General features: G+C 36.0%; 1 protein-coding gene and 1 long non-coding RNA gene across 3 annotated transcripts in view; one reads left to right on the top strand and one right to left on the bottom strand.

Annotated features, from left to right (window-relative positions):
* The window catches only part of LOC120777342 (flocculation protein FLO11), a 273,730-nt gene that overhangs the window by 54,662 nt on the left and 193,745 nt on the right, over positions 1 to 25,323 (bottom strand). The window lies entirely within an intron of this gene.
* Positions 1 to 25,323, top strand: part of LOC120777344 — a 174,891-nt gene that overhangs the window by 72,462 nt on the left and 77,106 nt on the right. Inside the window, exon 3 of the long non-coding RNA XR_005705509.1 lies at positions 3,250 to 3,334. This is a non-coding gene — a long non-coding RNA (uncharacterized LOC120777344). The remainder of the gene's footprint in view (positions 1 to 3,249; positions 3,335 to 25,323) is intronic.

The raw sequence follows: 25,323 nt of genomic DNA, 5'->3' as shown, positions 1-25,323 counted from the left end.
TGAAAGTTGCGGCCAAAAAACGTTTTTCATGCAAAAACACAAAATAAATAAAATAAAAGCGAAATAAACGCTTTTCGGAGGCTATAAAAAATTCAAAGCCCTCCAAGGCGACACCAGTGTAAATGACAGTTTTGTTGTTCAAGTAGTTAGCGTTGGCGTCGTCGTCGACGTTGGCGTTGGCAGCGCAGAAAACTTTGTCTTCCAGTAACACCTACAAACAACAAGAGCAGCGCACTACCGCTTGCCACGCGGTTGTTGCATGACAATGAATTGCAATTAAAACTTTTCGAGGCAGTGCAAAAGTGTGGCAACGCCAAAGAAAGTGGGTGTGTGAGCGGTTGAGCAAAAGTTACGCAGCCGAGAAGGTAGTGGCGTAAAGCAACAAAAATTGTATTTGAACGTGCGTCTCAAGCCGTCACAACTGAATTTTTTCATGATTGCGGTGAAGTAAATGGCGCACGTTGTTGTTGTTGTTTTTTGTATATTCTAAAGCCACAAAATGTATAAGTTTAAAAACTTTGTTACCTTCGCGCAGCTTAAACTTAAAGCCGCTCGAAAGCTAAAGCAACAGCTAGCCATACTTTGGCACTTTGTTTATTCGGACTTAACTGTTTCTGTCGAGTTGGTCGTGCTTTGTGCTCGGTTTAACCCGCTTGCACTTTTTCGCAGCTCTTTTATCCCTTCACAGTCACTTTAAGTCTCTCACACACCTATTCTCTAAAGCCTCACTTTTGGCCTGTGCTACTTTTCCACGTGTCAATTTCAATTGTCAGTCCGCTATCTCGCGCTCATACTGCTCTCTCTCTCTCATTTTGTTCTTAGCTTTACTGCATAAACTTTTTCGAATGAAACTTTTTGTGCCCGCAATTTTGTTTATTTTTTGTTTTGCTTTTTTGTATTTTTGGTTTTTTGTAACTGCAATCCTCTTCTTATTATCTCTCTTTCGTTGTTTTTTTTGCATTTCCGCATTTGTTTAAACTTTTGGTCGCTAAATTTCCGCTGCCTTCTCACTTTCGCATTGTTTTTGCTTCAACGCCTTATTCATTTCCGGTGCTGCTCTGCGCGTTGTCTTCGTCTTCTGTTTCATCCTGACAAATTTAGCGGAAAGTGCAAATTAACCACTTCGTCATGCTTCATTGTTGCATGCAACGCTTGCTTAAAATGCAGCACGAACTTGCAGCATATCAAATACGTTGGTTATTTTCACACACTTTTTCTCTCTCGGAGCGTAAAAAAATTTAGATTTCCTTTTTTGTTTTGTTGACCATCATTTATTGGATAACTTTTTGAAGTGGCGAATTTACCGCGAATGAGTGAGTTACATATATGTGAGTAGAAGAGGTGAAAACTATTTGCAGCGTTGCTTTTACTGTCTCAACGGAGTGTATAGTGAATACAGAGTTGTATTGCGCTCTAAATAGGCTTGGTATGGGTCCTAATTTCAATTTACCGCGTAGTATCCACTTGCAAGTCAAGATAAACACAGACTGTCTACCTCGCAACGTTACAGTCGACCACAACACGAAAAGATGCGGCGACTAACAGATGGTTTCAAGACCGGAGCATACTCTTGTAGAACCCCCACAGGTGATCTAGTGACTGATGCCGAGAATATACTGAAATTATGGAGAGAACACCTCTCCAGCCTGCTGAACGGCAGTGAAAACATAACACCAGGAGATGACCTCAAAATCCCCGCCGTTAGTTCTGCTTTCTCCAGTATTTGACACAGTAGCCGTCGAAGGAAGCAGAGGAAGAGGAAGACCTCTAATTGTTATTAAAAAGTCCTGAGAGCATTTATAGATTTTGTTTTAATAATTGTACGAGTAGCTTAATATACTCGGTACTCTCTTTTTTCTAATTTTTTTATCATTATTTCATATATAGTTAAAATTATATTTCAATCAAAAAACTTACCAAATATGAGTAAATTCGTTAGACTGGATTGTTAAGTTTGAATATAAATTTACCTAAAACGAAAAATATATGGATTTGATATAGAAAGATATTATATAATATAACTCTTTCTTATATATAAAGATAATAAAAAATTATATTTAACTTATATATTCCTGATTTTGATATTGATCAAGATACCGGGAAGTAGCACGCTGATATCAAAGAGAAAGCTGTGTGAACAATTTCCTTTATTCCAATGCGAATTATTTCTCATAGTTAGTCTTTGCTGTTGATAATATTAATAGACTAATTTTAGTGTAGAATTCTGTTTAAAACAATATTTATTTGAAATACAAATTTTTCTATGATTATTTACTCCGTCAATGTCATGGTATGTGTCTTGGCTTATTGCCGAAGCAGAGTGCCAAACCATTGTTCATAATAGTTAAAATTACAGATATCAAAGTTAAAATTACTCTTTTTGTGAGTACAGAATCGTCTTTATTTAATATAAAATGTTTATAAATTTGTCTAAAAATAAGTAATATACCATTAGAAATTATGTAATGTCATAGCGTTGGGATCATTTCTTTTAAAGCAATACAAAGCTGATCGTGTTTACTATCTTGAGTATGCTCAAAAGGGTGAAAATCATACTTTAACACTGAGATTATTTATTGCAGAGCACTTTATTATGGTAACTTAAGTTAGTTTTTGCTGTTGCCATGTGTAGAAGCTCACGCAAGGGAGAAAAGTTCTATGAGGGTTATTTACTTGGGAGTGGCCAGAAACGATCCTTTTGCTTATGACACAAGCAGATCACGACTTTCGGCTTTAGACTAAGTATCCTCTGGGTAGCTTAAAAATTTTTTCACCCATTTGAAGGTGAGCTAAAGTGAGAACCCACCACAGGGTTGTGCGACCTGCCAATGATAAACACCCCCAATGAAAAGAACCGCGCAAGCGGTATCTACGCCAATAAAGAAGAATAACTTTATTATTGAATACTGTTTCAAACCATTTTTGTTTGAAATACAAATGTTTATACTATTAATATATACAATATTTTGGTGTGCGTCTTGGCTCATTAACGAAGCAGAGGTCCAAACCATTATTCAAAATAATCTATATTACTATTTTTATGTGTTGACAATCATCGCTACTTTTTATATTATTTTTATAAATTACGCTTAAAAAGGCATTACGCTATTGGAAATTATGTTTGTCATGTCGACGAGTTCATTACTTAAAAAAAAAAAGGGTGAACACATTTTTAAACAATATTGTTATTTATTACAAAATATCATTTCCATGCATTGAAATATGTTTTCTTTTCATATATATTTACAGCAAAAGCTCAACAAAGGATTACTTGCTCTTTTATTGCTAAATAGACACAAGGGATTCAATAGAAACTGTAATCATTAGAAATCAGGTGAGTACGAATCCTCTCATTATTTACAATCAACACTGAAACATACCCACATATGTATGTATATTGCTCGGAAATGGCACTATTAAGTTTCTGTATAATATTAGCGTTATGCCTTGTAGGAAAACGATTGGCGGGATACTACACAAATAAGAGATCTTTATCTATATCTGTTAAGAACGAATCTCGAGACTTTTAAGAGATTGAGTGGTTCTTTTCTTAATGAAATCCCACTATGAACTCCTCTCATATCTTAATAAACGAACGTACCGTGAATTTAGGTCTATTGTACTCATCTCCTAGTACAAATCAAAATACCCAGTAAATTGCAACCTATTAAATATAAATAAATATAAATAAATAAGTGAGTGAGTTCCAATTTGACAACCATGCAACTAGTTGTTACTGCTACAAGAAACATTTCTGCTTGAATAATTCTCTACCAGGTATTGCGCTCACATCCTGCCTTTTGTTAGCATGCCGGGAGCGTCAAGCATACACTCCTGCAGCGTCAAATGCAAATAGCGACAATAAACAATTTTTCCAATCAATTGACAAATGCGACGCACAACAATTGACAATCACAATATACAGTTGCATAGATTGTAGGTAACTATTTACTTGTGTAAATATATACATTCTATATAGAGGAGTATTGACTGAAGCTAAGTAATAAGTGTGCGTGCGAGTCTGCCTTTTACGAAGATGTCTTTGCAACATTTAATGTTTGCAATGCGTGCAACGTGGCGTCAATGCTTCCTAGCTCATGTTGAATGGTTGCCAATATGCGGCTTTAGTGCCTCTTGATATGCTTCCCTTCATACTACTTACTTATATTGTGTTATACTCCTTCCTGCTTGTCTTTTTCGAAATGCGTGGTTTTTATTTGTTTAGAGTTTTTGTTGTTAGGCTGTTCTTTAAGGTGCTTTATTCACTTATTTGAGTTACGGCTTAAAGGGTTCTCTGCGTTAAGACCGTAGAGCCTTGAAGCGTTATAATTTTCAAATAGCACTATTCAATGCCTTCACAGTTGTTCCCTACTCTTGTAGTCTTATGTTCGAAGCGATGAATGAAGCGAAACTCATTTTCACCTCTTCAATGTTTGTACATTATTCGCTAATGTAACGTTTCGCCGCTGAAGACTATCCTATTTGGCTCTTGTATAAAATCTCTGTGAAACCTAATCACTTCGCGTTAATATTTTTGTAAGTTCAAATCTTAGGTTCCAAAGATTTTCGGTTCTACTTCGATAAATGCATTGATAAAATTGTTCTAAAGACATGAATTCGAAATTCGTCGGATAACTACTCGTATTTGGATTTAATATGGTTTCGTGAATATAATTTTCATAGGAAGCTCCGAAACACCAAGGTGAATTGCGAGGTTGCCTTTTATATTACCGGATTTGGCAACCCTAATGTTGTAATCCGGCAACTCATAACTTTATCGTAAAGTTTTGTTTGTTTGCGCTGTTTACAGTAACTTAAAATAATCATCTCGACCAAAAAACAAAATTAAGTCGCCAATATTTTCGTGCGGTTATTTTTTAAAATTTCGACGTGGCTTAACCGAGTAACAGACCATCGTCATCAAGCACCTGTATTTACCTGAATTTCGTGAAGGTCAACCTAAATCAATTATTGTTCTGGAAATTATTGATGCTGTAAGAAAACTGATATTGCAAGATCGTCATGTGGCCTATCGTGAGTTAGAGAGTGCAACAATATTGCATGAATATTTGACTGTTAAAATTTGTTCACGTTGGATCCCACATAATTTGTCAAAAGCGAAAAAGGCCCTTGTCGATTGGTCGAGAGAAATGTTACAAAATATGATAGCGGTGCTTCGGAACAGGTCAATAAAACAGTGACAGATGATGAAACATGGACTTACGGGTATGAACCCGAAAGAAATGAGGAAAACCAACAGCCAAAAATAGATCATTCTTCAGCACAAACAATGTTAGCTTTCACACATCGACTGAAGCGATTCGACGACTTTTGCCAATTTGTTAAGCAAATCTTGCGTTGTTAAGAACCAGGTATTTGACATGGGAGCTAAGTTTAGTTCTGAGTTTGATTTAATAAAAACTAAAGAAAATTGCGGTCACCCCTTTTTGGCACAGAGAAATTCTACAGTGAAAACGCTCCGATGCAAAAACTGGCAGACAGTTTTAAAAGATAAATTTATTAAGAAACTGATAACTGTTTCGGTGACCTAGCAGTCACTTTCACGGTTGTCTTTTATATTTTGGGATTAGAGAACAGAAACGAATGTGAAAAAAGCTTTATTGTTTTGCAAATTTACCATTAAGACCTATACACTTTTGAAGCACTTTTGCCATCCTGATTGAGGCATCTTCAAAACAGGAATAACGCATCGACCGCCTCTTCAGGTTCTAGAACTAACCATGAATGCCTGATTTAGCAAATGGACTTCATTCTCTCCCTCTCGGTAGCTATTTTCGTTTGAAAATATATATTTTTTTTAGAAAATTGCTTTGAGAAATTTCGCTTATTTTTATTTGCCATTCAATTTTTTTTTCTACAAAAAAACTGCATTCAAATTCATAGCCATTAATTATCACATGTCAAAATAACATTTATGTATGAGTATAAAAGAGAGAGAGAGAGAAACAACAATTGCATAGACACATCTGCGTGTGATGACAGTGACATTTATAGTGACAATGATTGGCTATTGCTGGCATTGATAGTGAAAGTGATACGCCCTTTCACAGCGGCAAAAGTATTTGTCAAACGGGAGAAATGTTGGCTTTTTGCTCTTCAACACACACTCAAGCATTTAAATGAAATGTGACATGCACATTTAATGCAAATACGAAGATGACATGTGACGTGCAAAAAGGCGCATAAATTCACAAATCATGACAGATTTTAAAGTGAATTTTTTCTCACGCGCTTGTGCTCTTTGCGCTCTCCATAACTAACTGTCATTGCAATCCTTTTTCTTGGCACGTCCTCCACATGCGCTTTGGCAATTTGCACTTCTCATTTGTGTGCGTAAGACGTGTGTCAACAGCCTGCTTGACATACATATGTGACTTTAGCGACTAGTTGTCAGCGACAAATTGATAGGTTGTCAAAATGCAAATATTTGCCGCGAAATGTGAGATTAACGTGGAGTGCCTGCATTTTCAATAATCGAATATTTTTATGTATTGTTGTTTGTATGGAATTGAAGGAAAGCTTGCGTAGAATATTTCTTTAGTTTGACAGTTGTAGGACACAAAAAAATGTATAATGACATGTCAGTGGCGCTCAAGTGGCTGAGCGCTGCTTGACACAACCGCATATCAAAAAATATAATTCAATTTTCATGCATACGTAATGACAAGATAGGTGATGCTGAAGTTCAAGCGTAAATATTAATATTCGTTTCGCCTACTGAATGTTGTTTGAAAGATTTTAGTTGTCATGCTGACTAATGTGAACTTATTTGCAATGAAGAAGTGGTCGGCCGTAAGTGGCCTCGCCATTAACACAAATTAAACTGAAATGGTTTCATTTACTAAAAAATACAAGATTCAGGAGGCACAACTGCTGCGGATGGGGAGCAGCTGCCTGCAACCTGAGGATGCAGTAAAATATTAGGGATCGTCCGTCTGTATATATACGACCTAGTCCCTCAGCTTTTAAGATATCGCTTTGCAAACGTCATTTTCTCTTCAAGAAGCTACTCATTTGTCGGAATCGGAATCGGAAATTCTTCAGATCGGAATACTATAGCACATAGTTACTAAAAGAAATGCACCTGTGAAGGGTATATTAGCTTCGGTGCAGTCGAAGTTAACGTTTTTTCTTGTTTTGTGATATGACTAGTATTGGTGCCAGGACACAGCGGAATCGCAGGCAGTTGTAAAGCTTAGTTGAGCTGGCAAGGAAGGATACTTTAGCTCTGCTTTCAGTAGAATGGGAACGGAACGATGCTACCTTCTCCTCGTATGTTTTACTGCTGAATAGCTGGGCTTCGCAGGAATTTGGCAAGCGCTGATCTACAATCGGTTCATGTGCTGCCTAATATCGATCGTAAGAGATACAGTGAGCTCATTGCTCTCAGTAAGACTATCCTCTCCTTGGTTCTGGGGATTCTGAAAGGCCATTGCCGTATCGGCGTCTATGCTGTAAGATTGAGAATCTCACCGGACATCAGCTGTGAGATCAAGACATAAAGACTTGAGAGCTCACACTATCAGGTGCACCACCAAACTGGTGGGGCAGAAATCGTTTTGATCTTCGTTTCTCTCCAAAGAGCTGCTCTTTTGTCGGAACCTCCGATATCGTACGAGTCTAGCTTTTACATAGCTACAATAAAAATAATGTCCTTGGATGGAAAGTACTTTTATATAATTAATTTGTATCAACAATCAACAATCTCCAGACAAGCTATTCAGATCGTACCGCTATAGCATATAGCTGACATACATATTCTTATACAATACTTTTGTCATTAGCCTCTGGTCCCGAACCAACAATTTCATTAGTGTTTTATTTCTTAAACCTCTTTTAAAGTTAAAAATTAGACTTAAGCGCTTTGAAATAAGAAAAGGAGGGATTTAATGCAAGAAACAGTTTTGCGCTGAAAGTTTGTTGCGAATAAAAATGCAAAGAACTCGGTAAAAATGGAAAATTAAATGAAAACGCTAAGCACATTCTGCTTCTTCTCCATTCTCTGACTAAAAACTTTATTCATTACCGCAAATTGTGCGGGTCTAACGCAAAAAAAAATAACCAAAAAGAGTGCCACGGCCATTGCAATGAGAGTGAAGCAAACACAATGTAAGCCAAAGAGAAACAAATATAATCAGCGCCACAGATACGGAGCGTCGGAGTAACATCAACAACGCCACTATCGGTCGAGGTTGCAGGAAGCCAAAAAAGTTGCCAGCCTTCAAGGCCCCACATTTTTGAGGCACACATTTTTCCGGCGCTTCATTAAAAGCGCACCCACACACATAAGCAATTGACAGTGCAGACACACAATCACACATACACCCGCCAGCAGCAAAATCAACGACAACCAGCAAACGCCGCCTGCACGTCTGGTGACGCCAACGCCGTGGCAGCTGTTGAGCCGTTGCCAAAAAATAGCGCGCACAGCCAAATTCTCAGTGCCATTGCCATGGTTATATGTTGTGCGATCCTATGTGAGTATGCATGTAGCCATGGGCACAATAATATTGCTGCAACTTAATGCTGTTGGCTGTTAGTTGGTCCGTTGCTGCCACACCAGCTGCCGCATTTGACTTTGGTTGTTTAACTTTGGGCGTGTTGACGTCTATTTTTAGCAGCGCTCATGGTCTATGCCAGCATTTCTTATTGTTGTTGTGGTGTTTTTGTTTTTATTATTGTTGTTGCGTTTTTGTTATTGTTGTTAGATTTTTTTGTCATATGCAGCTTGCCCATACTTGCAGCAGTTGATTTCGTTTTCTGTTTTAAATTTCTAGTCTGTTGTTTGGCGTTAGAGTTTAATTTTTGTTTTTGTTTTAGATAGTGTTTTTCCCCGCTTTTCATTAGTTTGCAGCTTTGAATTTGTTTCCGGGTCAAAGTAATTTAAAATTAGCACATTTTCGCGGAGCACCGAAAATAACACAACAAAAGTGTGCTGATAACAAAAGAATAGAGTAATAGAGAACTGATAAGCTTAAAAATCTGAATTTTATGAAACAATTATTGTTTATAATTTTTTTATGGTATTTTAAATCGAAAAGTTGATTAAAAATCCATGGAAAGAAGGTTCGTGTCTATGGGAGTCACTTTGTGATAAGACTAGTATTAGTACGAGGCTACGGCGGAATCTCAGGCAGCTGTAAAGCTGATGAGCGGGCAAGAGAGGGTGTTCTAGCGCTGCTATCAGTAGAAAGAGAACGGATCTGTACTACCTTCTCTTCATATGTTTTACTGCTGAATAGCTGGGCTTCGCAGGAATTTGGCTATCGCTGATCTACCATTGTTTTATGCGCTGCCGCAAGATCTTTGGCCCCAATATCGAACGTAAGATATCCAGTGAGCTCGGTGCCCTCAATAAGGCTAGCCTTTCCTTAGTTGTGGGGGATTCCAATCACGGTTCTGCATTTTCTGTTAGGAAATCCTGTTCCTAAACCGGAACTGTAAACCAGAAATGGTTTAAAATCCGGGTGTAAATTTTCTATTGCATCAGACTTTTTATAAAATTCTAGAATTTAGGTGAACATAAATCTCATGACACCTGAGCAAATTTGTGATGGGTTTAGAGTTTCGTTTTGCCCATTGTTGACCTCCAACTACAGGAGTTTTCCGTCTGGCATCACAAAAGACTGTACATAAAAAATCTAAGTGTGATTCACCGCCAATCTGAGGGACCAGTCTAACCTAACTCAACTTCATGACACCTTCCGTTTCTTGTCAAACTTTTCCGCATGGTTTTAGTACTATTATTAAATCGAACAGATAAAACGAACGGAATTCTATTTGCTGCAATTTATTGCGAAAGAAATAAAAATAAGTTTCTTACTTCCGTCGCGTGTAGCCATTTAAACAAACATTAAACTTCCGTCAGCGTCGTGGAAATGGGCCAATAAAAATCGAATTTGTTTTGCACGGATGGCAAGCCAAAAGGACAGCTGCAGGTGTATATGTGTCTACTTGGTTACAGCTTCAAGGACACGCTGAGGTGATATTGATTAAAATTAGAATAAAAAACTTGAGGACTAAGTGCTGAAAATCCAACCAACACAAGCAAACAAACAATCGCAGTTGAATTGAATTCATGAATGCAAAAGTATAAAGAACCGCGACAGCTAGAAGCCTTACGGCGCAAACAGAATTCTAAAGAATAGACTTCATAAAATTTTCACAAAAAGACTTGCAATAAAAGAGCATTCAATATGCAGAGCCGGAGCGCTTTGGTGTGAGTGTGTGGGAGGGGACGAAAGAGCGGAGCAGAGAAGGTGAGAGGGGAGGGAGAGAGGAAGGGAGAACGAGTTTACACATAAAGTCAATACAGCAAAGGTAATAAATTTGGTAATATAAATAACAGTTAGTACGAAGCGGCGATTTGGCGCAGCCGATTTGGAAGCAATAAAAAATTTCGTACAACACAAAAGGTGTGACATTGTAAAGAAATATTGGAAATTGAAGTGAGAAAAAATGGCGCTCATATATTTACGGAAGACATAAATTACTTGACATATTTTATGGAAGTAATTTGTAGATTTGTAGACATAATTTGTTTGACAACTTGCTTAACAACGGTAGATGGCACGCAGAACAATGGGGCGCTATTAGGAAGCTGTTGGTATTGGAAGTTTTCAAACTACTTTTCTATTCAAAAAAACGGCTAGGCTTAAAAGGTAGCAAGTAGACTCAAAGATCTACTCTGTTTATTTCTGTTGGCGATCAGAGAATTTTTCTCACTTCCATGAACTTCTACATATGACAACATCCTACTCTTTTCGGCCAATAAAGAAGAAGAAAGCATATAAGTCCTGGCAGAACAATGAGCAACAGAAACTCAGCAAAATAATTCTATTTCGAAATTAATCTCACTTCATTTATTCTCCAAAAAAGTTTACACTACCTTCAAAGAAAACTATGTTGAATACCGAAGCAATATTTCATCAGGAATGGTCTCCAAACTTACTCGGTTTTTACAAATCTCTACGACAAAATAAACGCTTAAATATAATCTTCTCTTAACATTATCCTAAGTACCGTGTTACTAGCTTCTAAACTCCGAAAAATCGTCGCTCAATCATTACCCAGAGTATCGTGGAATTATATTCGAAACACCACAAAAGGCAATAATTTGTTATCCCAAAATCCAATAGAAAAAGCGCGGTTGTTTTTTGGACGGCTCTGTTAGAAGGTAGCATTAGTCAAAAATGTAGGCTATCATAACACCAAAGTGTGGAAAGCTTACTACTGTCATTTAAAGCTTATTTAGTTGTTCCGGTTACAGCTAACCACAGTCGTCAATGGCAAAGGCTTTTTAGAAGATCACTCGGATATTTTTTATCAACAGATACGGGAATACAGAATTTTTTCAAGGCAACCACAAATTATTCGAAGCTATCGACCTTTTTGACATTGTTCTTTTTTCTACTAATCTTAGAAAGTATTACATATGTATTAATCCCATGAGATTTTCACTTGATTTTGAAAAGTGAGCTTTTTTTTACATTCTCTCTCTATCTGTCTCTCCTTTGATAGGCCACATTTATAGCTTTGAATTATTTAAATTATTTTTAAAATGTAATGATTACAAAGTCATTATTTTCATGTATTTAAATTTCTCTAAAAAAGTAATGATTGCATACTTAGTAATAATTACTTTTGATTCTCTCACTTTTTTTGATGTACTTAAACACTCTTAAAAAAGTAATGATTACTTGGTTACAATTACTTTTATAGATGGACTCATTTGTAACTTTGGTGTAATTAAATTACCCTTAAAAATGTAATGATTACTTAGTAATGATTACTTTTACGATTGCCTAATTTATAACTTCGATGTACTCAAATTACTTTTAAAAAATCGATTATGAATTATTACTTAGTAATGATTACTTTATCGATTATCACATTTATAACTTTGGTGTACTTAAATTTCTCCTATAGAGTAATGATTATTTAATAATTATTAGATTTATTGATTCTCTCATTTATTTTTGATGTACTTAAATTACTCTTGAAAAAGTAGTAATAATTACTTAGTAATAATTACTTTTATAGATCGACCCATTTAAAACTTTATTGTAATTCACTCTTAAAAATGTAATGATTACTTAGAAAAAATTACTTTTACGATTACCTAATTTTTAATTTTGATGCACTTAAAATATTCTAATTATTACTTAGTGATGATTATTTTAATGGATTGTTGATTATTACTTAGTAATGATTATTTTTTCGATTGTCTCATTTATAACTTTAATGTTCTTAAATTTATTACTTTTAAAAAAGCACTGATGTATTTTGATAACTTTTTAATGTTTTTAGTAAAAGCCGGTACTAATTTGTTTTACCATCAGTTGTGTTGCAAAAAATCCATCATATTTAATCCAAACAAACTTTGCGTCTGAAACTCAATCTTTCTTAATGGGGTTTGAAAATAACAACAGCACACATGCAACAGTTTTTTGCCCAAATCTTAAATATTTGGAATGTATCGAATTTAATTTGTTGACGCTTTTTGTTAACACTTTTTTCTGGAAGATTGTTTTCAACACATTTCTATTTCTTTCTTTTGCAGTTATCATGTCTGTTGTCGGCCTAGTTTTATTGTTTGTTTTTGTGTTATGTTTTGACTTTCTTTGCTTGCTTATTTTCGTTCAAGATTTTTTTGGGCACTTGTACGCATTTTTTCCCCCTTTTTCAAATCTGTTTTTTGGTGCAATGTTGATTCGCTGTTCTTCACTCTTTCTCTTCTTTTGTTGGAGTACAAATATTTTCTGACGCTCACATTTCACTTCACCAATTATCTCGGTACACTTGATTGACTGAGAGTTATTTCGTGCCATTTTCATCATGCACTTTTTGTAGTATTTTTTCGTATTGTTGTTGTCGTACCGGCATTCTGGGTTTCCCAATTTATTTTCGATCATTGTGTTTACCGTTCGATGGGACTGAACTTTGCACTTGTGATTAGCATCTAGGGTGTTCTCCAGTGCGAGAGAGAGCGACTATCAGTCTTGCCAACAGTATTTGTAAATAAAGCTTTCGACAGCGCAGTTGATAGGCAGGTAGGCTTCATATTTCAGTTTTTTTTTGTTTTTCCATTTCTTTGTGAGCATTGTCGTTGACAGCCTAAAGAGTTATGAAGTGGCCATTGCGGCAATTGATGCTTTGCTGCAACTAAAGTACGAGAAGGGGCTGGTAAGGACTGCAAATTGGGTTTACGTAGTGTTTGTGTGTGTGTTTATGTGCCTATATTGGATTTTAAGTGTTCGCAGTAATTGGTTTGAACACGTTTTTTGACTTCAAGAAGGGTGTTTGAGGAAATGAAAATGACAGAACAGAAGTCACAAAGTGAAAGGGAAGTTTAACAAAATTTTTTCGTAAACAATTAAGACTAGCTCATTTTTAATATCATTAATCTATACGATGATTGCATCATCTCTTCGGAATTTACTTCAAAAATTGTTTATATCTTTTTCAAAATATGTGGACGTTTAGCTATAGGGCGATAGGGTCCCCAGTTTTCTTTGCTTGTTTTCTATACTATTAATGATTAAGAGATTTCAGTGAGCAGTTCCGTGTCTCCACCAAAGAGCGCTGTCAATTACAGAACCACAGAACTCCACAAAGCTTGCTCTCACCTTTAGGCTTCAACAGCGGTTTTTTCGATGTTTATTTTGTATTCAAATGCGGTCAGTGTATTTCGATGTGAAATATGCAACTCGCTCTGGTCGATCGTTGAAAAAGGCGATGAAATTATGGAAAATATTGACCAGGATTGTCACATAAGCAGCCATGACATCGGTAAGGAACTTAACATTCATCATCAAGCGATTTTGAAAAGCATTTAAAAAAGGCTGGCTATAAAAAAAGCTCGATGTTTGGGTACCACATGAATTATCTCTGAAAAATTTCATGGACCGAATTAACATCTGCGGTTCTTTGCTGAAACGAAATGAAATCGAATGGTAACAGGAGATGAAAAGTGGATCAAATATGGCAATAATGTGCGAAAGAGATCATGGTGCAAGCGTAACGAAACTCAACAAATGGTCGCAAAGCTAGGATTGACGTCTCGAAAGTTATGCTCAGTGTTTGGTGGGATTGGAAAGGAATCATCCACTATGAGCTGATCCAGCCTGGTTGAACGATTAATTCTACATTTTACTGTCAACAACTGATGAGATCGAAGCAAGCAATCGAAAAAAACGGCCAGAACTGATGAACAGAAAGGGGTTCGTCGTCCATCAGGATCACTGGTTGGGAAGCTTTGATGCATCCACCATATAGCCCTGACCTTGTATCATCGGACTATCATTTTTTTCGGCCAATGCAGAACTCCCTCAATGGAGTGAAGTTAAAAAAAATTAATTGTCGCCGTTTTTCGTCGAGAAACCAGAAAAGTATTACACTGATGGAATAATGTCTCCAACGGAAAAATGGCAAAAACTGGTGGACCAAAATGGTACATACATTACTTGGTTAATTAAAGTTCATTATAAATATAAAAAATATAAGTTGAAGTTTCATTAGAAATACGAAAAGACTTTTTCGACTACCTCATATATACTAGGCGATCACTAGTGGAACGTAGTATTTCGTGTATGATGGTCTTTTGGCGGAAGCAAGATAAAAATTATTGGTTTTTAGAAAAAAGTTTCCAGATTACATGATCTTTTTCAGATCCTCGCTGTAATCCCTAGAAACTGCTGACTTAAAGATAATGCTATGCAATCTTGAGCCAACTAAAGGACTTTATGTAAAACCCAAAGCGCTTTCAAGAGCCTCGCTGCTTTCTTATTGGTTTTTCTGAATTTTTGACCAATAACTGTTCAGTTTTAAATGTGCTATTCTTAATACACCCCAACTACTTAACTAAACTAATTATCATCGGAAAATTTCACCAAATATTTACACACACAGATGAAATGACTTCCCCAAATTCGACCGAATATCAACACACATTTTCTACTTTCACGAATATACGAGTTAATTTAACGCACATAACGGTAAATTTATATATTTCCCCTCAACGACTCAACGACGTGCAATTTATATTTGAGATCATACGCCAATGAAGAAAGTTTTCATGGCTTTTCATTCTCTTTTTTTATTGAAGAAAACAATTTCCATGCACTTTGACTCACCCCTTATTTATCATGTGACCCCTGCAATGGCGTTGTCGTAGATGACCGTGCACAAAAGCAAAACCACAAGTGGTCGACTGCTCAACCGCAATGTACAAACAAGCGTTTACGCCATTTTATAGACCCCACACTGCCGGCCAGTTACCCCAACGCGCCATTTATTTGATGATTTTCAGCAAATTTTCTTCGGAAGATTCTTAGAAATTGCATTTTGATTAAAAAGCTGCTTGCGACGAAGTGAATATTGATGCTGCATAAATGTAGAAGAGAGCGTAAAAATGGAAATAAGGAGTGTGTGAGAGAGAAAGCAAGTATAGGCGAGCGAGGGAGCGTGGGAAGCGTGTTACGAACACAGCGCTTAAGTGTTATAAATGAAGAGGCGGCATGGTGGCAATCACACAGACAGGACACATTTCCTGCGCATTGTTGTTGGCGGCAGGATGACACAACTTTCAGTTAGTAAAAATCATTGTTTAAGTGACAGCACAGCCATTGTGTGTGGCAAGTAAAAGTGGCAAATAGAACCAGCGTATAAAAAATAGAGCAAAAAAAATGCGGGTGGAAAGCGGTGTAGGGGTTAGGGGCTGGCGAATTGTTTGAATTGTAATTTTCTATGGAAAATGTGGGCAAAACGAAAATGAAATTTCAATTTTCCTTGTTAGTGTTGACAAGCTGAATTGCTAGCAAAAGCGATGAAGTGGAAGTGAGGTGCTGAATGCGCTTGCATACAAGCGCAGAAAATACGTAGGAAATAAAAAAAGTGAGACTATGATGACGGGTAAACAAGAGCGCGGATGTGCGAAAGAATTTTGTGACGAAAAATTACGGAACTTATTAAAATTAATATTGCAGCAATGGCAGCGGAAAGTGCACTTTGCAGTTTCCCAAGCGAGCTTGCATGGTTTGTTGGTAAAAAGGAGCTTAAGATGGACGTCTTTCGAGCTCAACGCGCAACCAAACATAAATTAGCATTCTTTGCTTGATTATATATGTATATCTCTATATATACATACATTTATAGTTTTGGAAGATATTTTAATTTTGCTTAATTACTAGCAATCACTGCAAAGGCGACACTTGTCTACGTTGTTCTGGCTGCATTAAGGAAGCCATAAGTTATGGTCCGCTGATGGCTGAAGTTAAAACATTAAGCGCAATCGCTGGCAGGATGGCATCAGCAAAAAGTGACAAGTCGAAATGCTTAATATATGTTGGAAAGCGTAATTTACGGAGTTGCAGCTTAAGTTGAAATCCAAACTATTTGAGTTGTGGAAGTTTTGGTTAACTTTTTGTCAAGTGTCCGGTTTGCCAAGCGAATTTAGTACGTTTGATATCGTTGAGAGGGACTTGTATTTTGACACTACTTTAGTGGAGTGAAAAAGAATACAAAAACAAGAAAAAACGTTAAATTCGATTGCAGCCAACAGAGAACAGTTGTTCTTAACATTACTTGATTTTTGATCCGACAGCTTGTTTGTCAGCTATATGCTATAGTGGTTCGATCTGAACAATTTTTTCAGAGATTATAGCACTGCCTTGGAAAATAATATGTGCTAAATTTTGCAAAGATATCTTCTCAAATGAAAAAGTTTTTCATACAAGGCCATGACCATGATCAATTAGTTTGTATGACGGCTATATGCTACAGTGGTCCGATATAAAAAAATTTTTCAGGGTTAATACTACTGCCTTATAAAATAATCTCTACAAAATATCGTGAAAATATCTCTTCAAATAAAAACATTTTCCATACAAGGACATGATTTTGATCGTTCACTTTGTATGACAGCTATATGCTATAGTGATTCGATCTGAATAATTTCCTCAGGGATTATATCACTGCCTTAAACATTAATCTGTGTCAAATTTCGGGAAGATATCTCTTTAAGTAAAAAAGTTTTCCATACAAAAACATGATTTTGATTATTCAGTTTTATGACAGCTATATGCTATAATGGTTTGATATCGGCGGTTAAGACAAATAAGTAACTTCTTAAGGTGAAAAGGACGTGAGCAAAATTTTGTCTTGAAATCTCAAAAACTGAGGGACGAGTACGCATATACATATATCTTCCCGCTAATGACTATTCGACAAAAGACACAAAACGTTCAGTAAAATATAGAATTTGTAAAGGTTAACCTGAGCAATAATCCAAAAATAGATGATATTTATTCCCCGCAACCCAAAATCTTTAGAATTTTAATTCTATGCAGCTACAATGGCAAATCCTTCAGAGATTTAGAACTCAATCAGTTAAGCATGGTAATCAAAATTGTAGAAAATAAGTACAGTGATGTTGTTGTCGTAGCGGCAGAATTTCGCCGAGTTGACAGTACTTGACCAGATAAAAAATCCGTGTTCGTTCCGGTTACGTAGACCCGAGTGTAGTGGGAACGGCTAAGGTTATCCAGTCCAGTGCTCTATTACGTCGGTTATTGTACGCCAACTTTCTCACACTCTTTTAAAATAAACTCAATTATAGTGTCATGTATAGAGACATTTGTTTGAAATATATGAACCTCTTTCAAAAAAAATGTTTTAGTTTTAACCGTCTTCGACGTGTAATTTCTCTGCTCTGTTGTTAAAAAAATATCCCTTGTAAAATTGGCAACAATGCGAATTGAATTTTGTGCAGTATGCATATATACATACAAGTATATTGTATTTACAGCGGCCAGACCGATTTGGTTTTTTGGTGCAGAACTTTTCCGCCAAGTCCATTAGTCCATTAACGCAAGTGCTACCATTTCTCTTTCAGTAGCTGGTTGAGTTTGTTCGATTTGCTACTCTCTAATGCTTGACGAATCGAAGACTGCTATTAGTGAGCAATTACTTCGAAGAATTTATAAAATGTATTCTTTTATTTTATATATTTGATGATGTGGCGAAGAGCGCCCAAGTCTATTGTGAGTACCAATTGCTTGATATATAAAAACTTTTCGAAGAAAATTTCGGTTTTTATCTTTAGTTTAACGTCTACTTTAGGATCAATAATATTTTTTGTGACGTTTGAAGTTTCATTTCCTGGACTTCTATCTAGTCTACATCGCCTTCTTACATTATAAAAAAAATTTAATAAATTGAGTCACAGCCTCTTCAAACAAATCTTAGTCAGTTAGCTATCCCGCTTTTGCATAAAGAATTAAAAAATATGTTATATTTGTAATTTAGTACTATTAAATTCTATTAATATTCTAAATTTTTCAACCGACGAATCATAAATATTTGTCGCATCGTCAGCCAATAAAGTCGCCGCCCAAATGCTTAGTTATCGGTCATAACTTTCGTCTCACTCATACAGAACAATATTTCTCATATATTTACAGAGTCTATTTATATTGGTAACGCTTGTTGCATTCAAGCAGCGCTTGTCCATGCATCATTCCTAATTTTCTATAGCACCATACCCATCAACAAACAATTCTAGACCATTAACCAGAAAGTGTGGTCCTTTTCAAAGTCCTGCCCAGCTCACAGTAGGCTTCATGCAACGCTTGTCGTTAACCAACAAGAGGCGGTGTGGAACGTTTATTGTTTATTTGCCGCTCTTTGTCAAACGTTATGGTTTGCCCTATATTTCCACTTGAACACCACTCCTTTCTATTTGGTTTTGTTTTTGTGTTGGCGCCACCCTTTTGATTGCGGCTGCCGGCAGTATAAATAAAATAAAGTTTGCCTGACTGCAGCGGTGCTTGCGATAAAGTGTACTTTTCCCTATTTTATTAAAATATCAGGGTGCTTTTAAAATACGGGAAATATTACAAAATAAATATGCAAAGAGGAAGTTGTATTGCAATAAACGCGTATATGCCGCTATGAATATACATATGTATATATGTGCGATAAATTGTTGCATTTTGAAAAGTTTTTCTAAGCAGCGTTTAAGGGCAAGTATAGTGCGCTTGAGAGGGAATATTACTTCAGATGTGCCATATAGTTTTCTTATGGAAATTTATAAATCTCTCTCCTACCAAAGTAAAATACATAAAGTTTGGTAAATCTCTCCCTTCCTTGACACAGTTTCATACTCTTAAGAAAAACAGCCTACTGGTTCATTGTATATTTTCGGTGCCTCACAAGCTTAATGCTAAATTTAGAACATTGCAGATCTACAGGTCTCTTTTGTAGCTACCCCAATATAATCCTAAATATATACTTAGTTTATTATCAGTATGTACTGAATAATGCTTTCAAACCATCTACTTACTGAGAGCGTTTAAACGAGAAAAAAGATGGAAAGAGAGAAAGAGATAGATACGGTGAGAGAGATGAAAGAGAGAGAGGGATGACAAATGGACAAAAGAAGAACATTTACACCGAATTATTACCATATTTATATTTAATATAGAACAATTCTCATAATACTAATATTGTTTTTCTACAAAATTATCTATTAAATTTGAATGTATACGTGTGTACGAATTTTCATGAAATTTTTCATTGTCTGCTACAATTAATTAGTGACGTGACTTTGAAATCAGCAGCCGTTTTTTGTTTATTTTACTTCGCTGCATCTGCAACTTTTAATTCATGTAATTTCATCATTGAATAATTAAATTTTTATTTTTTTTGTGTTTGGTTTTTGGCCACAGCCCAATCGACCTGACCAAGGCCAATTTACTTTGTTTAGCATAAATTTTCAGCCTTCAACAACTTTCACATTTGCACCCCTCTCCCTTCCCTTCTGTCTCTTACTCTGTACGTAGTGCCACCCTCGTCTGTGAAATTACCGTTAACAGCATTTTCACTGCCTTTAAAAATGTGTGCATTTTAGATAACGGGAAATTTGCGACCTTCCAACTTGTACCGTGCCACCCAACGTTATCCGTTAGTTGCTGCCCGTTACCGCTGGCTGTGCCTCTGTGAAGTTGTATTGTGTTGTGGCGCGTCTCTATATAAAATGTATTGCTGTTGTTGCATTCGTTTGTTTGTTGTTATTTACATTGTTGGTTGCGGTTGAAATTTAATTTGATTTGATTTCGGTTTTGCAAGTTTGTGCCGTTTCGAATTTGATTCGTATGCTTGGCTGTTGAAAACAGAAATGCACTGTAAATACGCACCCACACACATACCCGTGCGTATATATTTATTACCCATACAATTGTAAACGTTTATAATTGTATAGAGTTAACGTTGACGCTTTTGGATATCAGACGGTCTGCCGCCTGTTTGCAATTCCTATGAAATTGTGAATGTAACTGTCAAAAAAACTGCAATGCTGGCAATAATAATATTCATTTGAAATTGTATGCCAATCAACGAGTTCATCTGGCATCTACGCACAAGCTCGAGTAATTAAAATATATACACTCTGAATGGGTTGTTTGTTAGTAAGTGAACTGGGTGTCATTGGGTTAGGTTAGGTTAGATTATATTGCGTTAGGTAAGGGGTCAGTAGGGTAATCTGTTTTAAATTTTTTTTTGCATTTTCCGTTCCCTTATACCCTTAGAATTAGTGTAGAAATCCACTTTACCATTGGAAGGTTTCGAAAAATACAACCCTGCTCAAAGGGTTTTCACAGAACGATTAGGCTTTCCAGGATTACCACGCTTGAAAACGCAAGTACCCCGTTTTATAGCTGTAAATCTGTATATACTAAGATTTTCCATACCCATTTACTAAGTCCTTTGTTCTAGCCTTCGGCCAGATAGCTCTCTTTTGACTGTTCCCAGCGGGCATAGTATGAACTCCGCCACGGATTTATCTAAAGATGCTTTCAGTTAGGCTAACTCGTCTGCTTTTTCTTTGCCGAAAATGTGTCTCTGAACGACAACGCAAATTATGGACAATTGAAGTTAACCTGCCAGTGAGCTTAAAGCCTTCCAGCCATTGTTGACTGCACTGAAATGAAACTGTGGCGTCGTCAGAAACGCCACTGGTAAAGATAGAGGTATTATACGCCTTAACTATTAAACCTTTTCACTATTCACGTCTGGAGTGTAACCTCGCCTTAAAGTGACCAGTGAAATCTAATCGTGGGAGGATGTAGTGTGATTTACTTAGATTTTCTTCTTCAGGACAACGCTTTTCTTTAATCATTTCGTTTCCAAGCGCCTAATTCCTTTAATCTTATAACAGAAAACAATGCTATTTTCGTTTATGAGCAGTGCAGGAGCATATTATACGCATTAGTTGGACATTATTTGATAGGACCGTTAACTCCTGCACAGTTTATCCTTTGTATTCCGTTTTCTTTCCTGTAAATATATTGTTTTTTTTAATGCTTGGTGATCAACAGTGCTCCATATGTCAGATTTATTCCAATGCCGGTCGTATACATCTACATACATGACTATTTAGTTTAAAGCCACAGTTTCTGCTTAGTGACCTTTTCAAGTGTTATAGGCCATAAAACGTTCGTTTATCAGTGTTAATTTTCCCATACAGCTTGGTATCGACTTCAACCCCTAAGTGTTTTGCCGTGGGGGACATAGCAATTGTCATATCACAGAGGTATTTTGGTTTTAGATATTTTGGTTTTACTTGGAGTTACACATAGTCCCTTTTTCGATATAATTTTCGAAGCTTTAATTCCATAATGTCACTGTTTGTGAAGGTTGATTGCATATGCTACTGCTTTCACTCCTTTTCTCCATTGAGCTGAAGTAGTATTTCACTCAGCTATCACCACCAATAAAAGTAGGGAAAATACATCTAGTTAAAGAGTACCTCCATTTACGTAGCCTGTACGTATCGCTGACACATTTGTTGCTATTTATTAGGTCAGTGGGAATCAGTATTTGATGCTACATCATATAATTTTAGGTTTTACCAAGCACTTCGCTTCAATATTTGTGCAACTCAAGCGTTTGACGTGTACAGCGTTTACCAGCGGAAAGATTGGGAAATCGTTTCAAAATGGCTTTAATAATTAATACTTACTATGGTAGGCTAAAGGATTTTCAGTTGAAAAGGTATATAATATATTATTATGTACAATAATATATAAAGAAACCCTTTCCATTTTTTTAGCTTTTTTTCTTGACGACATTAAATTTTCACGATAATTTCCTTTACGACTAGACTATCACATACATGCATACATATGTATATTGATAGCTGGCAAATTTTGATGAATTTCATATGTATTCACGTTACATATAGAAGTCAAAAAAAAATATATTTTTAAATAGTTTAGATGGTCAAACAAAAACTAACAGGAAATGTGCTGGAGCAATAATATTGATTTTTAGTAAAAAAAAAAAATAATAAAAACGAAAAGATGGTGAAAGGCTGAAAAATTTGTGTAAACGAAAAAGGCTTAAAATATCTACTCCAGCTACAAGCACCCAACCCACTTATGAACAAATCTATATACATGCACATATGTACATACACATAAGCATATACCTACTATATGTATGTATGTGTATATGTAGTTTTCTACGTATTGTGTAAACTGTTAGTTTTGCGTGTCTGGCCACCAGAACACTCACGCAAACATACATATTCATGTGTGTATATTTATAGAAATTCCATTATTCGTCCATATTGTATAGGGCAAGGTCAGTTCAAAGCAGGTGTCGATTTAAATTAAATATTTGATTGCTCTCAACATACGTCAGACATTTTTTCGCAAGGCAACTAAATCGAAGGGGAGTTTATAAATAGATACACATGGACACGCAATAAATTTTATTAAACACGAAAGTAATTTATTCAATTTGAATTCGGAAAAGGTTAATTTGTAGGCACAAAGAAAAATAATGGTGCATAAATTTGTGAAATGAAATGAAATAAAAACTTCATTTGTATCGAAGCTAGAATATACTTCACAAATAAAAAAGTTTCCATACAAGAACTTGATTTTGAACGTTCAACTTGTGTCGCAGCTATATGCTATAGTTGTCCGATGTAAACAAATTCTTTGGAGATTATAGCAATACTTAGAATTTTATTCTATGCCAAATTTTGTGAGGATATCTTTTCAAATAAAAAAGTTTCTTATACAAGGACTTGATTGCGATGGTTCAGTTTGTACGGCAGCTATACGCTATAGTGCTCCGGTCTGAACAATTTCTTGAGCGATTATACCACTGCCTTGGAAAATAATGTGCACAAAATTTTGTGTAAATATCTCTTCAAATAAAAAGTTTTCCATGCAAGGACTTGATTGCGATGGTTCAGTTTGTACGGCAGCTATACGCTATAGTGCTCCGATCTGAACAATTTCTTCAGGGATTATACCACAGCCTTGGAAATTTATGTGTAGAAAATTTCGTGCAAATATCTCTTCAACTAAAAAAGTTTTCCATACAAGGATTTGACCTTAATCGTTGACCTTGTATGGTGGCTATATGCTATAATTGTTCGATTTGGACAATTTCTTGAGCGATTATACCACTGCCTTGGAAAATAATGTGTACCAAATTTCGTGCAAATATCTCTTCAAATAAAAAGTTTTCCATGCAAGAACTGGACCTTGATCGTTCACCTTGTATGACAGCTATAAGCTTTAGTGGCTCGATGAGAACAATTTTTTCGGAGATTATTGCGATACTTTGGATATTAATTTAGACAAAATTGTGTAACGATATCTGTTGAGATAAAAGAGTTTTCCATACAAGCATTTGATTTCGATCGTTCCGTTTGTGTGACAGCTATATGATATAGTGGTCTGATCTGAACCATTTCTCAGCAAATTGTAGCAATAGCTTGGAAAATAATTCGTGCCAAATTTTGTGAAGAAAACTTCTCAATAAAAAAAGTTTCATATACCAGGACTTGATGCCGATGGTTCAGTTCGTATGACAGATATCTGCTATAGTGGTATAGTATAGATTTTTCAGGTAAAACATTTAAGACTTTTTATTCAAAGGTTATGTTCCAACATCGAGTCTGTTGAATTTATCGATAAACTTTTCTGGTCTTGGCGAGCAATTTTAATCGTCTTTAACCAAAGAAAAACATCCGTCTTTCGTTTATTTAAGTGTTCATATGAGCTTCCTCGTGACAATTTTATAAAACACTTACTTAATAATCTATAATTTTTCATAATACTCACTGCAATAATTCGCCTCTCTAGTAATTTTGTTTATCTTTCTACTCTATGCTATAAATTTAGCAAAACACTTTAATGAACATGGAAAGTACACACAGAAATAACTCACGAATTAAACGACTCGAGTCGATGGGCGACGCCAACAACACACACACACACACACACACATTCATGAGTACATATGTACATCCAACAGCGATAGCCGCTGACCGAGCGCGGCGAATCAATAGACAACGCGGCGACCACAGCACAAAACAGACAGACAGTCGAAAGCTGCGCACAAAAACACACAAACAAAAGCAAAAATGCCTGAAATTATAAATACATAATGTAAAATTTCCGTTGCCTTTACGCTATAAAATTGCTATTTATTTTTAGCGCAGTTTTAGTTTTATTTTGCCACTTTCTCTCTCCCTCCCCCCCTCCACACACACTATCGCCCACAATCTGTTCCACTTGTTTGTTTTAATTACTCACATTCGCGTGTTTTCCTGCACTCGGACACTGCCTGCTCGCGCTTTATTTATTATTATTGCCTTGTGTGTGTGTTGTTGTTGCAACTTATTCATATTCTATACCTTTTTAATTGCACTTTATCTGCGCTGACCGCACCTTATCGCTCACCACCAGCCGATTGTTGTGGCGTGTGTGTCTGACACTTTGTAGCACCTTAATGCTACATAGTTGCTACTATTGTTGTTGTTGTATGTACTCACATGTACTAAACCAGTAATGACAATGGCAGCAACAACGCGCTAGGTGGTTATCTCGCTGCTCGTTAAATGTGATTTAGCTGAGCGTTTTACTTAAATGCTGATTTGTTGACTGCTTTCAAGTTGATATGACTCGTTTAATTACCTGTAAATGGAGAACAGAAAGCCGACAGTTAAAAATCTATTTAAGTTTTCATTCTCATGATTGTTGTTTTTGTTGCAACCACTTAATTAAGTGTGCATATTAATTTTAAGTGTGTGTGTATTTACATATCTATTTATTTATTTAATTATTATTTACGAGCTGCTCGCTTAACTATTTGCCTATGCGGCACATATGGGAAATTTTCGTGGCACTAAGGCATGACTAAATCTTTGTATTCTTAGTTTATTTACTTTATCGAAATAATTAAGTATTTGTTTACCATATTATTAATATATATGTACAACAC

The sequence above is a fragment of the Bactrocera tryoni genome, chromosome 5 (genome assembly GCF_016617805.1).
Source record: "Bactrocera tryoni isolate S06 chromosome 5, CSIRO_BtryS06_freeze2, whole genome shotgun sequence".
NCBI lineage: Eukaryota > Metazoa > Arthropoda > Insecta > Diptera > Tephritidae > Bactrocera > Bactrocera tryoni.
This window is presented reverse-complemented; position numbering and strand designations above follow the sequence as displayed.